At 36.0% G+C, this 16,070-nt stretch overlaps 1 protein-coding gene across 12 annotated transcripts in view; it reads right to left on the reverse strand.

Moving 5' to 3' along the window:
• Nucleotides 1–16,070, reverse strand: part of LOC124555505 (twitchin) — a 367,233-nt gene that overhangs the window by 337,118 nt on the left and 14,045 nt on the right. For 9 of the 12 annotated variants that reach the window (XM_047129451.1, XM_047129441.1, XM_047129443.1 and 6 more), the window contains one exon: nt 10,848–10,934. The exons of the other annotated variants lie outside the window; for them this stretch is intronic. The gene's annotated coding sequence lies outside the window, so the exon portion shown is untranslated. Of the gene's footprint in view, nt 1–10,847; nt 10,935–16,070 lie in introns of those variants that run through there. 12 annotated transcript variants of the gene reach the window in all.

Consider the following 16,070-nt stretch of genomic DNA (forward strand, 5'->3'; position numbering starts at 1 on the left):
TTAAAATAGAACCTTGTTTTTTAACAACAATGTCATGCCATTTTCTAAGAAGTATGGTGTAATTGGTGTAGCTTCTGCTTGTTGCTCAATGTAGCAAAATGTCACATCTAGCACTGCCAAACCATCGATGTAATTTCTTCAGGCAATTACTCATCATCACTGTCTTCAGAGGGTTCACTAACCATTTCAACAACTGCAAAACCAGTCTCTTCAAACTGTTCAACCATTTTGAAATGTCACTTGCATTCACATTTTCACATCCAGAAGGCTTTTTCATCAGTTCTGCCAATGGTAGGTCATCTTCATCTGTACTGAAGGTATCTATTTCAAATTGTATAAAATCTGGTTCCATTACTTTTTTAGAGTCTCCACTCTTATTTCAGACCATGAATCGACTATTTAGTAAACTACAGCTTTTATCATATTCTCTCTCTCTCTTTTTTTCCTTTTTTATTTTTAGAAATTCTGAATCAAACGATGAGGATACCTTTTTTTTTTTCAAGCATTGTAAAATGCCTTGGTTCTTAGACTGAATTAAACACATCACATTAGTGGTAAGAACAATGCGCAAGTACCTTCACATTGTAATTCTTCCTCATCATGGTGTGAAAAAGCATCGTCAAGTGTTAAGATTGCTTTGGAAGGGAAGAACATTTTCTTTGGCTATCTTTTGGTCTCTGGAACAAAATCTTCGAAAAACCACTTCTCAAAAATATTTTTGTCCATCCAAGCAGATTTTTGGTGGACATACGTAACAGGAAGTGCAAAAGCAGGGATATTTTTTAAAGCTCCAGGTCTCCACTTGCATTCAGCACAGCAAGAACTGTTAAACTCTTTCTATGTTTTTTGTAGCCTGGGGAAGCCTTTTCATCTTTTGAGGCTACTCTTTTAGATGGAAGCATTTTATAATTTAGCCCTGTTTCATCACAGTTATACAGCTGATCGAGAGTACAAGATTTTCTTCTTGTAAAAATTTTCTCAATTTCTCATAAAACAGTGTGGCAGTTTGAGAATTCACAGAAAGTTTTTCACCACAAATTTCAAGCTGCTTTATGCTGTATTGCTTCTTCCACTTATCCAACCATCCTAAACTTGCAGTAAAATCGTCATAACCTTCCTTTAACTCATTTCCAAAAAATACAGCTTGCAGAATAGGCCCTGAAACGGGGTTTCCTTTTTATCTTTGTTGAGTAAACCAAATGAACAAATCTTCACTCATTTTTTCATACTCAGATTTCTTCACTGACTTCTGTTTAGTGATAAAACACTTCTTTGATGAAAATTTGTCAATTTTGTCTCTGTTTCTATGCCAGTCTCCAACTGTCACTTCACTGACTCCATACTCAGCATCAAGTTTTTAAAATGTTTCTCCTTTGTTTAGTCTTTTCTCAAAGCCTACAGTTTCACATTTAACAGCACAAATTTTCTTTTACTCCAACCACTCATTGTAATGTATGAATTAAAACATCAAGAAACACACAGTTACATGTACAGTACACAGTACATATGTACAACACTTTAAAATCAATGTGACATGGGTGGGCTCACTACAGTACAGATGTTACTTCACAACCAGCTACAGTACATACAACAATGGTCAGCCAATGTTGTAAAATGTGTACTGTATTGTTACCTATGCATACTGTATTTTAATGAGCACTGTTGCTGAGTAGGCACAACACTAGGGGTAACAATAAGGAGGGTATGGACTGTACAATTAATTGTTACGTGGTCCCAGTTAGTGAAAGGTTGACAAAGAAGCACCCTCCTTGAAACCCAATGGTACCAGTCCATCTGTAATAGAAATGCATTAGCAGTCTAATGCCAAAGTTATTTCTGTGCATTATGAATGAAAACTCCAAGTATGACAGCTTTACCTGTACCATACATGGAAACTGAAAGAAAGTTCAAAATGTAACACATTGGAAGCTGTGTAAAGCATATGTATGAAAATGGGTTTTTACTCTCGTTTTATGTAAATTTTAATTTTCTTAAGACCAGCTCAAATCAGACGGAACCTTGAAATTCCATGGTTCAAATTGCCAGGGATCTACTGCACCTGCAAATTTTGTGCAGTGGTACGAGGGAGTGCCATGAACAATACATTAAAAATACTGACCAATGGGGTGTAATCACTGGGGTGGGGAGTGTTTAAAGGTCACTTCTTTTATGGTTGTCTTGAATAACTCAAAAACCATAGATTCGCATGAAATGTTCTCCAGAACAAAATCAAACTACATTAAATCTCCTACAAGAAAGGTCCTACTCATTTTTCTCTAGTGCTAGTAGTTTCTGGGTTGCAGGAGATGGAGAATTTTCTGCTTATTAAAAATATTGTTTTAATGGTCTAAAATTGAAGTTTATCTTTAAATAAAGTGGGTAAAAACAAATAATAAATGTGTGTAACATGTCTAAGTGCAGTAGATCCTTATTAAGGGATAAACTGTATTCCAGGGCGTAACAGGGTGGATGGGGGAGGGGCAGGGGGGGGGGGGCACAGGGGAATGTGTGAAATGGAAGCACGGGGGAAGATAGGTCACTGGAGTGTGTTCATTCACTCCCCTTCTTCATAGGTCTAAAAACTTAAGATTGAGCAGGTGATTACCCACTCTACGTATCCCAGTATGTCAAAAGAAGCAACAACAGGACGTTTCACAAATTTATACTGACCCTCCACAGTATGCCTTATTAATCACTGGCAACACAGTGTATAGATATGCAGGGTGTGTTTGTTTTCCACAGAATACATCAACACTACATGGAATGCAGATACGAGTTTTGTTAATAATGCTAACACAAGGAGCACGTGTACAGTATCTACATAAATCTCTGCACACTGTTCTACATTAGTAGAGAGGAAAATGATTCTTAGTCATCCTATACGCCAGCTGTAGTTTACTTCCAGGAAAGGCAACTTCCCACACCATGAGTGTGGTTACAGTCAGACTTCACTTCCTGAGCATTTCTTGCACAGTTATCTTGTGTGGACAAACAACACAACTTCACTGAGCTCGCATTTATATAGTACAGTTATTTTAGTTTATTAAATGAGTATTTATTTGCATTTGTTAAGTGAGTTTTTATGTAAAATACATTCCTGTAAACACTGTCTGAAAAGTTTTTAATTTGTAAGAATGTTGTTGTCAGTGATCTATGTAGTGTCGGTGGAAAAGGGATTGGACTTGTAAATGTATCACCTTGCTGCTCTCTATAATTGGCAACATATTATAAAGCCACGTAATTTTGTTGTAGTCATTTGATGGTGAATTAATGAATGACAAGAAAGTTCTTGCACTTCTCCCATCTTTAACTGTTTTACTGGTAGACTGCATACATCTTTTTCATTCATGAATTTCTGGCACTTGCAGAGAGGGCACCACTGAGTGGAGCCACTTGTCACACATCCACAGTATATCTTCGAAGATGGGTATGAATATGTCTGATGGAATGGGACTGATCATGTTCATGTTTAGAACAGTAATATGCTGTAATGCACTGCTTGACTTATGCTGAAATATTTGGAGTTCTTTAATAGCTAGGTGACCTACCTCTGTTGCAGAGGGGGACAATTTCAGCCTCTGGGCCTCTTCAGATGTTGGGAGAGCGGAGATTGGTGTGAGGCTTTTCATACCCCTCATGCTGTGAAAATTATTCCAGACAGTGATAGTGGAGACAATGAAACTGACATTACTGAATTGTATTGACAGCATGTTACATTTGGAACAAGCTCTCGAATTGGTAGACAGCTGACAGCTCCAACTGTTGAGCTTTTTTTACATAATAGTTCACTTAAATAAGTACTCATTTAATAAAAAGAAAATAGCTACACTATATAAACTAAAGTTCAGTGAAGTTATTTTGTCTATTCACATAAGAGAACTGAACCAGAAATGCTGAGGAGGTATAGTCTGTATGTAAACTGAAAATGCGAGCAGCACTTGTGGTGGGGGAAGTTGCTTTTCCCAGAAGAACACTACAGCTGCTGTACAGGAAAACTAAGAATCAGTTTCCCCTCTTGCAGTATAGGATAGTGTGCAGTGATTTACACAGATTCTGTCCACATGCATTTCTTGCATTAGTATTATTAATAACTCACATCTGCATTCCATGTAGTGTTCATGGAAAACAAAGACTCCACAGGCATAGCTGTGTACTGAATTGGCAATGATTCATAAGGTGCAATGTGCAGGGTCAATAGAAGTTAATTAAACACCCTGCAATTGCTTTTTTTATGTAATTGTGTAGGCAGCATGAAGAATCACCTGCACAATCTTCAGTTTGCAGACCTATGAACGAGGGAAGTGCAAGAACATAATCGGTGACCTACCTTCCCTTGCACTTATACCCCACACATCTTTCCTTGCACTTCTACCCCATACATCTTCCATCCCACTTCTACCCCACACATCCCCCCACTCCACTCTGTTGCACCCACAGAACACATTTTACCCCTTAATACAGCTCAATTGCACTTATATGTGCTACAAACATTTAATATTTGTCTTAATCCACTTCATTTAATGATAAACATAAATTTTATACCATTAAAACATATTTCCAATAATACACAATTTTTTCCATCCCCTGCAATACAGAAACTACTAGTCCTAGAGAAAAAATCCATTTGGCATTTTTTGTGGGAAATTTAAGGTGGTTTAATTTTGTACTGGGAAATATTTTAACTAGAAGCCTCCGTTTTTGAGTTATTCAAGAAAAATATAAAAAGTGACCACTAAACATCCCCCGCCCCAATGTTTACACCTCATCAGTCAGGATTTCTAGTATGTTGTTCAAGGCCCCCTTTCCTACCACTGTACAAAAATTTGTGACTACATAAATTTTTACCAGTTGAACTTAATTGGTCTTCGTTGACTGGATTAAATAGTCGCTGAGTAACTAAACTGATTAACCATATAAATCAAATGAGTAATCACTACAGAACATAGTCATAAAATCACTTAAATAAATTATTCTGATAATTCACAATCCTCACACTCCATGTGTGTACACTTTACTTAATTAGAATGAATCTGGTCGGGAACAGTTAACTGCAGCACGGAATCATATGAATATGGTTCTGTGCTACAGTACCAAGGGTCAGACAGGGCCAGTATCACAAATAAAACTATCTGCACTGTCCACAAGTATAGGAAATATCATAATGTAGTATGCAATTTGAGACTCTGGCTTTGACTAAATGGTAAATATTTCCAACACATTTATGGAGTGACAAAAATTAAGAAATTAATCTGAAAGGGCAATAAGAATGGGACACAGATGTAGCTGCAATATTTGGAAAAAGGTTTTGAAATGGGACAAAGTTTTTGAAGTGGGAGAGTCAACCTGTACAGAATAGGAAATTCACTATTTTACTGCACAAACTACCACCTTTTTTTTCCTTCTTTAGGTCCAGTAGCATAATGTATGCTAGATGATGACATGATTATTAGAAAGATGCACCAGAATACCTACTTATAATAATTAATCTTTATTAATCAGAGACTATTTCAGCAACTGTTGCCATTGTCGACTACCTGGTTGGTTGTTGGTTGTTTTGGGGGAGGAGACCAGACAGCGAGGTCATCGGTCTCATTGGATTAGGGAAGGATCAGGAAGGAAGTCAGCCTTGCCCTTTGAAAGGAACCATCCCGGCATTTGCCGACTACCTGCAAATACAATTTTGTTGAGAACACGTATAAATGTGAATAACATTTATATTAAGGTGGTTATATTGTACTCACATCCATAATGACATGACATCCATATTGCATCATTAGTCAACTGTCTTATAACTGTCAATGTTTCGATTAGATGGTAAATGACATAAATATATTGGAAATAATATGTTAATTACGGTTTGACAGTAGTTTGACAGTTCTACTCTTATGGCGCTAGAGTATACAGATGAACAGTAATATAATTTTATCAACTATATTTTGTCACAGTTATCTTTAGTTTTTGCATATGTTATTTCTGGTTTATCCATTTTCGTGTTCTAAAAGTTCAATACAGTATTTGAGGTAGTATTTGTGTCTGAATTCTGTATGCTTGTTTAATATTTCTTGTGGGTATTTTTTCTTGTGTATATAGAATTCCAATACTTTGAGAATGTTCATTGCAAAACCCTTTTGTATTCTGTACAGGATTTGGAGGGCATTTTCGATTTTATCAGCAGTGTGGTTTTGATTTTCCAAATTTAGAAACAAGCCCGACTGATTATTCTCCCTGTTTCTTATGTGTTGCTTATATCTGTACATATGTACTTGATACCCTCATGTTGGTAGATATCAAAAATATCCACCAAAAACTCTACTAACTAACCATAAAATAAATTTCATTTTGGAAATGGAGAAAGATTTAACTAGCTAGAACTAGACCATTAACTATCTAGACTTCACCACTGGCAAAACAATAATCACCACAAATTTGATATCTATAGAAAGAATACCACTTCTGACAAAATTATAAATGCCAATTCCTGTCATCCATAGTTGCATTAACTAGCATTTTTTTCCATTCAATGATTACTCTGTAGAGTAAACCAGCAACTCAAAAAGAACTTTACACATTTTGTTATATAGCCTATACTTTGATCACAACATAATCACAAAATTATGCTACAGCTGTAAAACACCAAAGCAAAACACATTACATAATGAGAAATGCCTAACTTGAGAAACAATACCTAAACAAAAAATAAAATAAATACCAACAGTGTACATTGATAGAATTTCCAACAAAATTATTGCAATATTTAAAGCCACAAATATTCAACTACACTTTAACACCAATAACAAACTTTCAATAAAATTACTTTCCACCACTACTAGAATATCCACATGTGATAACACAGGCGTGTATAAAATCACTGTGGCAGCTGTAATAGCTTTTACATTGGCCAAAGAGGAAGATATTCTAATGTCAGATGTAAGGAACCAGTATTAGAAAAAGTGAGAATAATCAGTTGAGCTTCTTTCTACATTCGAAAAATCAAAACCATACTGCTGATATAATAAAAAATACATTCCAAATCCTGCAGAGAATAGCAAAAGGTTCTGCAATGAATATTCTTGAAGAATCGGATACCTATACATACATGAGAAAATACCTACAAGAAATATTAAAAAAGCATACAGAATTCAGACACAAATACTACCTCAAATACTTCATTGAACTTCTAGAACATGAAAATGGATAAACGGGAAATAACATATGGAATAACTAAACATAATCATGACAAAATTTAGTAAAATAATTCTGCTGTTCATCTGCGTAATCTTTGTAAACATATAATACCATAAGAGTACAACTATCAAACTAATGTCAAACCATAATTAATGTATTATTTTTAATATATTTACGTCACTTACCATCTAATCAAAACACTGACAGTTGTAAGGTAGTTCATTAATGATGTAATATGGATGTCACATCACTCTAGACATAAGTACACACATGCTTCCCCTCCTTGCTTCCCGACTTAGCAAGTGGCTTTGCAGTCACTTTAATATAAATGACATTCACATTCACATGCTCTCACCAAAATTGTATTTGTAGGTGCTTCACAATGCTGATAAATGCCAAAATAGTCTGTCATTAATACAGATTAATTATTATAAACAGCTATTCTGGTGTATCTTCCAAATAATTTATTACCACTTGCTGTTATGATGCCTATAATCATCAGACACAGTTTCTCTTGAAAACTGTTTTGTTTTTTAATGTATAATTATACAGAGTTCATAGAACTATTTGACTTTAAATGATTGATGATGATTAGAGAATATACAATAAAAATTATAGCAAATAAGGAACTGCCCTTTCGATTGGTACAAGGAATAAAAATTTTTTCCTGAAATTGAATGAAAAAACATAAATTACAGTATTTTAAGAAGACTGGAAACTATTTTTATCTCAGTAAATGGGACTGAATTTTTGAGGTATCTTAGTTAAGTGTCTGCTACTTAAAACCACTTATTTTACTGACATTTTGAGAATGACGTGAACAGTGAAACTGGTTGAAATTTTATTATGCGCCTTAATATCTCTCTTCGAGAATGATTTAAAAATAGCATACTTTAGTCTGTCTGGAGATACGCCTTGCAGAAATGATGTGTTACATATATGATCAAAAACGACTATACCAGGAGAATTGCCTATCAATATTTTGCCTGAAACATTATCTGCACAATTATTTCATGCCCCCTTTATGAAATGTTGGAGTATCATGAAATTAGCTCAATGGTTGTGGTACTGAGTTTCACTTATGCAGCAATGCTTTTCCTTTTAGATGATTGTATTAAATTTTTCCATTATGTCTGAGACTAATCTTTTATAGTTACAAAATCATCCCATTCATTTACAGACTTCCAAACTTCACTTCTGACTTCTATTCCTCAAATTATCCTGATTTTATTTTCAGAATTAATTTTTAATGCAGTTTAAAAACTTTTTTTAATAACACCTCTCTATACAGAACATTTTCTTCAGTAATATGAAATCAGTAGAAACCTGAGCTCATTGTTACCATTTCGTACATTATAATTTTGTGCTACATTTTTTGCCAACTCAACTTTGAAGTAAATAACACTTTGTTTTTACTAAAAATTCATAAACAAATACATGGCTAACTGTTAACTTTGCTTCAATTTTTTCAACAACATATGTCAAATTTGCTCCCTGCCTCTCACTATCACACCCAAGTAATTATAATTTGAAAATTGTAATTAATAATATTTACAAATTTATTTGGAAAAACACACACCACTTGAAAATATGTAAACAAAGAAGAGTGATATTAAGGCGACAATATTGTGCATATTCATTACTGTTAGAATTGTTGACCGGAATTTCTTCCCTTTTGCTCAAGCAGTTAGTAAAGCATGCTATCACAATTTTCTGAGGTATTTCAGTGAGGATGTAAGGCAAAGTTGTCCAGATATGAGTCACAGAAACAAAGGGGTGCTCTACAATGACAACACATGTCCAGATAAGTTGTGCTTTGCGCAAGTTTCATTTTCTAAAAGTAAGATGCCAGCAGCTACCAACCCATTGTATGTATCAAGTATCAACCGATGTAGCTTCTTTCTCTTTCCCAAGAGGAAAGTCAGTTTGAAGAGGAAAAGATTTGATACAGTTCCTAAAATGCAAGCACAACTGTAGAAAAGGCAAAATGCCCTAACAAAGTATCACCAGGAATAATTTCAGAAGTGACAGTAATTCTGGCAAGTACACATGCTTACTGAACCAGGTTTAAACTGAAAGTAATGTTGTAGAACAAGTAAAAAGTAATTGTTGTAATTAATACATTTTAGAAAATTTTGGATAGATACTCTTAAATAATGGTGTCACCTTATTTTTAAATCACTGGTACAGACAAAAATATTTATTCACGCATTAACAGGAAATTGTGCATCACAATATATTCATGGGCACAATAAACTCCACATCATTGTTATGTAAAATTCATTTTCAGACATACAAATACTCCTGGAATATGCATGCAAAGCAAACCTGGACTTTAGCTAAAACTAATTAGTTAACATATGCAGTAAAGTAATGTGATAAAATTCAGTACGCTTATTTATTAATACTAAGAATAGTATAAAATTTATATGTCTGTCAATCAGATTTCCACATTATGTTGTGTTATATCCTGCGTATGCATGTTTGAATTAGTTGTCAACTGTATCAGTGCTAGCCGGTCACTGGAGGCTGCCTGTGGAAGGTGTGCACAGGGCTAGGTCTCCACCATAACGTCTACTGGCAACTCACGCGTATATATGCACGGAACAACACTATCCGTCTCTCTTGGGTGTCTTCCAGCGTGCTGTTCATATCAGTGTACTGTGTCTTGTTATGTAGGGATTCATGAGCTCTGTTGTCCATTGTAGTTGAGTGCTTCATGAATAAAGCCGTATTTGGGTTACTTGGGACTGGTCTCATGTGCTACTTAGTTACAACACAATTGGATACCATCCTTGTCACCAACTGTGTCATAACTATGTATTACATGAGACCAGTGCAAAGTAACCCAAATATTACTTTATTCATGAAGCCCTCAACTACAATGGAAAACAGCCTCCCTTTAATCACCATGTAACACAACACAGTACACTGATGGGAATGGCACTCTGAAAAGGCACACAAGAGAGCTAGTTAGCACTGCTTCTTGCATATATATGTGTGAGTCAGTGGTAACAATGTGCTGGAGACTGCATGCACACCTCCTACATGCAGCCTCCAGCAGCTGGACCATGCTGATACAATTGGCAACAGAGTCAAACATGCACACACAGTGACACCACATTCAGTGCACACGTAGTAGTCACAAGATATAACATGTTGTGTTAATTGCAGTGTTTTTAATGACTACTTAGGTATAGCCACAGAGTAATCTAAATACATGTATTTATTTAAGGAAAGCAAGAAGGAATTAGACTATAAGCATGTATTCTTGTCAGGAGTTCAAAGGGCTTCTCTGTCTTCTTTAACAAGCTTCAAAACACAAAAGGCATGCCACTGGAAACACTGAGAAACTGAAGTGGCTTTTCAGCCACCAAAGAAAATTATTAGCCAAGCTCACTTCTGAAGCATCATACACCATCATGTAAGGACGTATAATTAGTAAAGATAGTTAGTTAATTATACTAGAAGAGTTTATAATAGCTGCTTCTCTCTAACAATGTATTCTACATGCTTAAGAGTTCCACTAACGGACCCTAATGGACTGTTTGAAGTGTCTGGATTCTGTTGTATCTACATCCCATTGTTGTGAGTAAGAGTGAGTCAGTGAGAATTATAAAACTGTATTACTCAATTGTAACTGAAGTCATACACAGAATTACCTTAAGAGGCTCCAATTTCTTTGTTGGTTCAACTTTGTTTTCTGGTGGTTTCTCCTCAGTCTTTGTCTCAATGATTTCCTCAGTTTTCTAAAGATATCAGTGAATTATGTTGTCAGTGTGAGCATAAATCAGTACTGACTGAGTGCAGAATGTGATTAAATCAAAATGATTTCACAGTTCTGAATAAGAGCATGCTGACAGAATAGGGTAATTGTAACTTATGCCAAAATAAACAAAAATGTTCCATGATGTGCAGCCATATATGTCCTTCTATACAGGAAAAAGTATAAAAATTATGATTCATGTGTCTGTAAATGTTTTTTGTGATGTGTCAATGCAATATAATCTTCACAGTTTCATTTCCACAAATGTTTCAGAAAGGTGTTTCTCTCTTTCTCTTTCCATGTTCTGGCAAAGTGCTAGTGTATCACAGACCAGCTCCTTATGTAGGTATTGGCGGCAAGCATTTAATTCTTGTAACAGTTACTCCACAACAGTTTAACAACGGCCCAGCTGACTGTTCATGTAGCTCGCAACTCGAGTCTGTCACCCACCACAGCTCTGCATGATGCATCTTATAGCATCAAAGTCTATGCCAAGCAGCAGAGATGGCAAAACTCTTATCTTCATTAACAAGATTGATCAATATTTGTATCTCAACTGCCTCCTTAGTAATGCCTCCTCAATAACTGCCTTCCCAAGTCCTATATGGCATACATGTTCACTGCTATGTACGTGATACAGTGCTGCAGTTCTTCCACATAAAATTATCCACATTTGCATGGAATGTGAAGGCCCCTAGAGTACAAATTCTTAGATTATCTTCCACACTGCCCAAAAGATTCCTTATTTTTGCTGGTGGTCAAAATATGGGCTTGATAATTTTCTTAGGCAGAGCATGCAAGGTTCAAAACGTAGTTCTAGTAAAACCCATGCCTCTTGGAGGGGAACCGTTGTGAACAATAAATTGACACCAAAAGTCACCAATATACCTCTAGTTTTTGGGATGTCAACAAGAAAACAACAACATATCTCCCATGTGATGGAAACTACTATGAAAAAAATCATGGGGTTCCAATGGGCTTGCCTCCATCATCTGTCATCGTAAAGTTTTACATGGAAGAATTTGAAAAGATTGCACTAAGAACAGACCTACTACAGGTACACTGACAACATATTCGTAGTTTGGCAATATGGGAGGGGCTCTTTAGACAAGTTCTTCAACCACCTCAACAAGATTTATCAAAACAGTTGCTATACCACCAATGTTGAGGGAACAACTGCCTCTGGTTTTTGGATGTCCATGTAAAAATGAAACCTGATGGCACTCTGAGGCATAGATTTTACAGGAAACTACTCACAAATCCTGTATCTTCCAGCAACAAGCTGCAATCATCCAGGACAGTGATACTCTTGTCTGACAGCCCTGGTGCCCAGAGCAAATGTCGCATGTGATGACTGCAATGTATTGATGACACTGGACCATCTAAAAAAGACTTTTGTTTCCTATGGCTACAGACATAATGAAATTAAGAAGACTCTGGGGGCACAGAGACACAATGACAAGAGTAAAGAAGGAGCAAACAATGAAAGGGAAAAGAAGATTGCATTCCTGCAATAAGTTGGTGCAGCCTCCACAAGAATTGGCCAAACTCTGCCTAAGAAAGGTATTATGCACATATTTCGAAAACTTGCAAATACAAGGAAGCTTCAGGGCATATATCATATTCCATGCAAACCCTGGAAGTCTTACATCAGACAAATGCAGCACTGTCTCTCCTTGTGTTGCACTGTAAACATATATAACATAAAGCTAAGGCAGGACAATAAATCTGCACTGACTGAGCACAGCACAGCATAATGGAAAAGTACACGTTCAATTTCAAAAAGATAACTGTCAGCTGCTCAGCTAACGGTTTCTGTGAAAGCATTTTTAAAAAGGCAATCAACATAGAACTGTTGACAAATTTGTTAACCAAGGTAAGTGTTTTGCCCTCAGACCAGCTAAATAACCAACCTTTGAAGAAATAAGATGGCAGACTCAGTGGGGTGCATTGCACAGGGAAGTGGTGGATAGATAGTGTATGTGAATTGCCAGCTATATAAATGACTGGCCAGGCCACTGTTAAACTATTGTGAAGCACATTTTGCAAGATTTAAATGCCTGCTGCAGTACCTGTATGAGGATGTGGTCAATGATACACTGGCACTTTACCAGAAGATATAAAGGGAGAGAGTAGTGTTTCCAAAATGTCATACTCACACACTGATCTAATACAGCAAGAAACCTGTGAAGATATCATTACATTATGATTCTACAAATATTTTTGTAATACCTGACAACGAACTGAAAAATATTATAACAGAATAGCTGTGAAACATACTGCTAGTACATTTACGCACTAGAAGTATATTTAATGTAACAACAGAAAAGATACACAGAATATTGATTTAAAAAATCTAAAACAGTAGATACTAACATCCTGCATGTTCTCAGAGTGGATCTTTCACTCTGCAGCAAAGTATGCACCGTTTTCAGAACTCGAGCCCAGTATGGTACACATTTTTAACCTGCCAGCATGTTTCGGCATACTTATTATTAAGCATCACATTACATTAAAAGTATGTGTTCAGGATTTGGTGATTATTGATCAAACCGATAAAAAATTTCTGAGAGCCATAGCATTAATTACATACTTCACAAATATAACACATAAATCTAGATGAGGTTGATATCATTTGAGCAACACCAATAGCTGACATTTTTTTACTTTCATAGGATTAATTACAGATGAAATATGCTATACATTTGCCAAAACCTTGTAATATACTCTAATACATTTTATTCAACACAAATATCAATTTTTATTGGTAAATAAAGTGCTGAACACACTGGGTAGTGGACTTAAGTATATTTTTCAATCAGTAAATAAGGGGAATACCTACTGTTCACAATACATTATGTTACTATTGTAGTCAAAATTCCACACAGACATATCCTCCTGAATTCATCATGTGTTAATACGAATACAGAGATAAGTCAATAGACAATACTTCAAGATGTGAAAGGTTTATCAAATATATATTTTGTAAGCATGGAATCCATTCCAAGACTTTGCCAAAAAGTCATGGAATACAATTTAACAGAAGGGGCAAAAATTTATTGGGCCAAAAAATTAACTGTATGCTGGAAACTGTTAATAATAAACAATATGTAGTTGCTGTTGTTTCAGCTCCTACAATTATGCCAGTAAAATCTGTGCAAAAAGATAATTCTCCCACAACTGAAGCAAAATCTGCTACAAATTAATCATATACTCCATAGACAGTAATGAATCAAACTATGTAAATTGTGGCCTGTTTTGGGATGTAAGATATTTGATGTCACTGACAACAATTTTACACCCCATAAACTATATTTCTAGAAGACCCAGGGAGCAGGATATGACTTGTTTAAGTATTATCTTTCTAACAGACTTCAACAGGCAGATATACAACTTACAGATAGAGTTTAATCATCAGCTCTGCAAAGAGACCTTCGTTTTTTTCTTAATACACCATTGGCCATTAAAATTACATCAGGAAGGATAACAAATAATGTAACATTATTGCTTATGGATGTACAATACAGAAGGAAGAATCCATGATTAAATTTGAAGCTTATTTGGGTTTATACAGGATATGAAATTAAATACACAGAGGTGTCATTTCCAGTAGCAAAACTGACTCTTGCCCAGCTGGGCATCAGGTCAAACTAAGCTTGGATGACAGACAGGGGTAATGCCATTCCATGCTGGTACAGCTCTTTGCCAGATTCCATTAATCATATGTGGTCGGCAAGTGGTGGCATGCAAGTCACTCGACAACCCACAAACAGACATTATCAACAGGTGAGAGATCTGGATAACATTCTCGACAGAGCAACAAATGAGCACACACTGCCACAAGGTAGGTAAGAACAACACGGAAAACATGGTCTTCTATTAACTTGTTGAAAGATAACATTATGGAGACCTCAAAGATTGGCCACAGGTGCCAGCCAGAACAAGTCAGGAAATTACCACTAAGTGAACTATATGTGAGTGTGTTTTTCACCCAAAGGCAACTCACACCATCATGACAGCTGCTGTACCCCATGACATTAAAAATGCAATCTGGCTACATTCAGTCTCCTTGGAGCTGCCATGCATTCATCATGACGCTGTACACAGAACTGAGACTCATCTGAAATGACAACATCTTGCCATTCATTTGTTCAGTGTTGTCATCTACATCTACATGGATACTCTGCAAATCACATTTAAGTGCCTGGCAGAGGGTTCATCGAACCACCTTCACAATTCTCTATTATTCCAATCTCGTATAGTGCGCAGAAAGAATGAACACCTATATCTTTCTGTACGAGCTCTGATTTCCCTTATTTTATCGTGGTGATCGTTTCTCACTATGTAGGTCGGTGTCAACAAAATATTTTCGCATTCGGAGGAGAAAGTTGATGATTGGAATTTCGTGAGAAGATTCCATCGCAACGAAAAATGCCTTTCTTTTAATGATTTCCAGCCCAAATCCTGCATAATTTCTGTGACACTCTTTCCCATATTTCACGATAATACAAAATGTGCTGCCTTCCTTTGAACTTTTTCGATGTACTCCGTCAGTCCTATCTGGTAAGGATCCCACACTGCGCAGCAGTATTCTAAAAGAGTACGGAAAAGTGTAGTGTAGGCAGTCTCCTTAGTAGAGCTGTTACATTTTCTAAGTGTCCTGCCAATAAAACACAGCCTTTGGTTAGCCTTGCTCACAATATTCTCTATGTGTTCTTTCCAACTTAAGTTGTTCGTAATTGTAATACCTAGGTATTTAGTTGAATTTACAGCCTTTAGATTAGACTGATTTATCGTGTAACTGAAGTTTAATGAGTTCTTTTTAGCACTCATGTGGATGGCCTCACACTTTTCGTTATTTAGGGTCAACTGCCACTTTTCGCACCATTCAGATATTTTTTCTAAACCGTTTTGCAGTTTGTTTTGATCTTCTGATGACTTTATTAGTCGATAAACGACAGTGTCATCTGCAAACAACCGAAGACGGTTGCTCAGATTGTCCCCCAAATTGTTTATATAGATAAGGAACAGCAAAGGGCTTATAACACTACCTTGGGGAACACCTGAAATCACTTCTGTTTTACTCGATGACTTTCTGTCAATTACTACGAACTGTGAC

This window comes from Schistocerca americana, chromosome X, assembly GCF_021461395.2.
Source record: "Schistocerca americana isolate TAMUIC-IGC-003095 chromosome X, iqSchAmer2.1, whole genome shotgun sequence".
Lineage (NCBI taxonomy): Eukaryota > Metazoa > Arthropoda > Insecta > Orthoptera > Acrididae > Schistocerca > Schistocerca americana.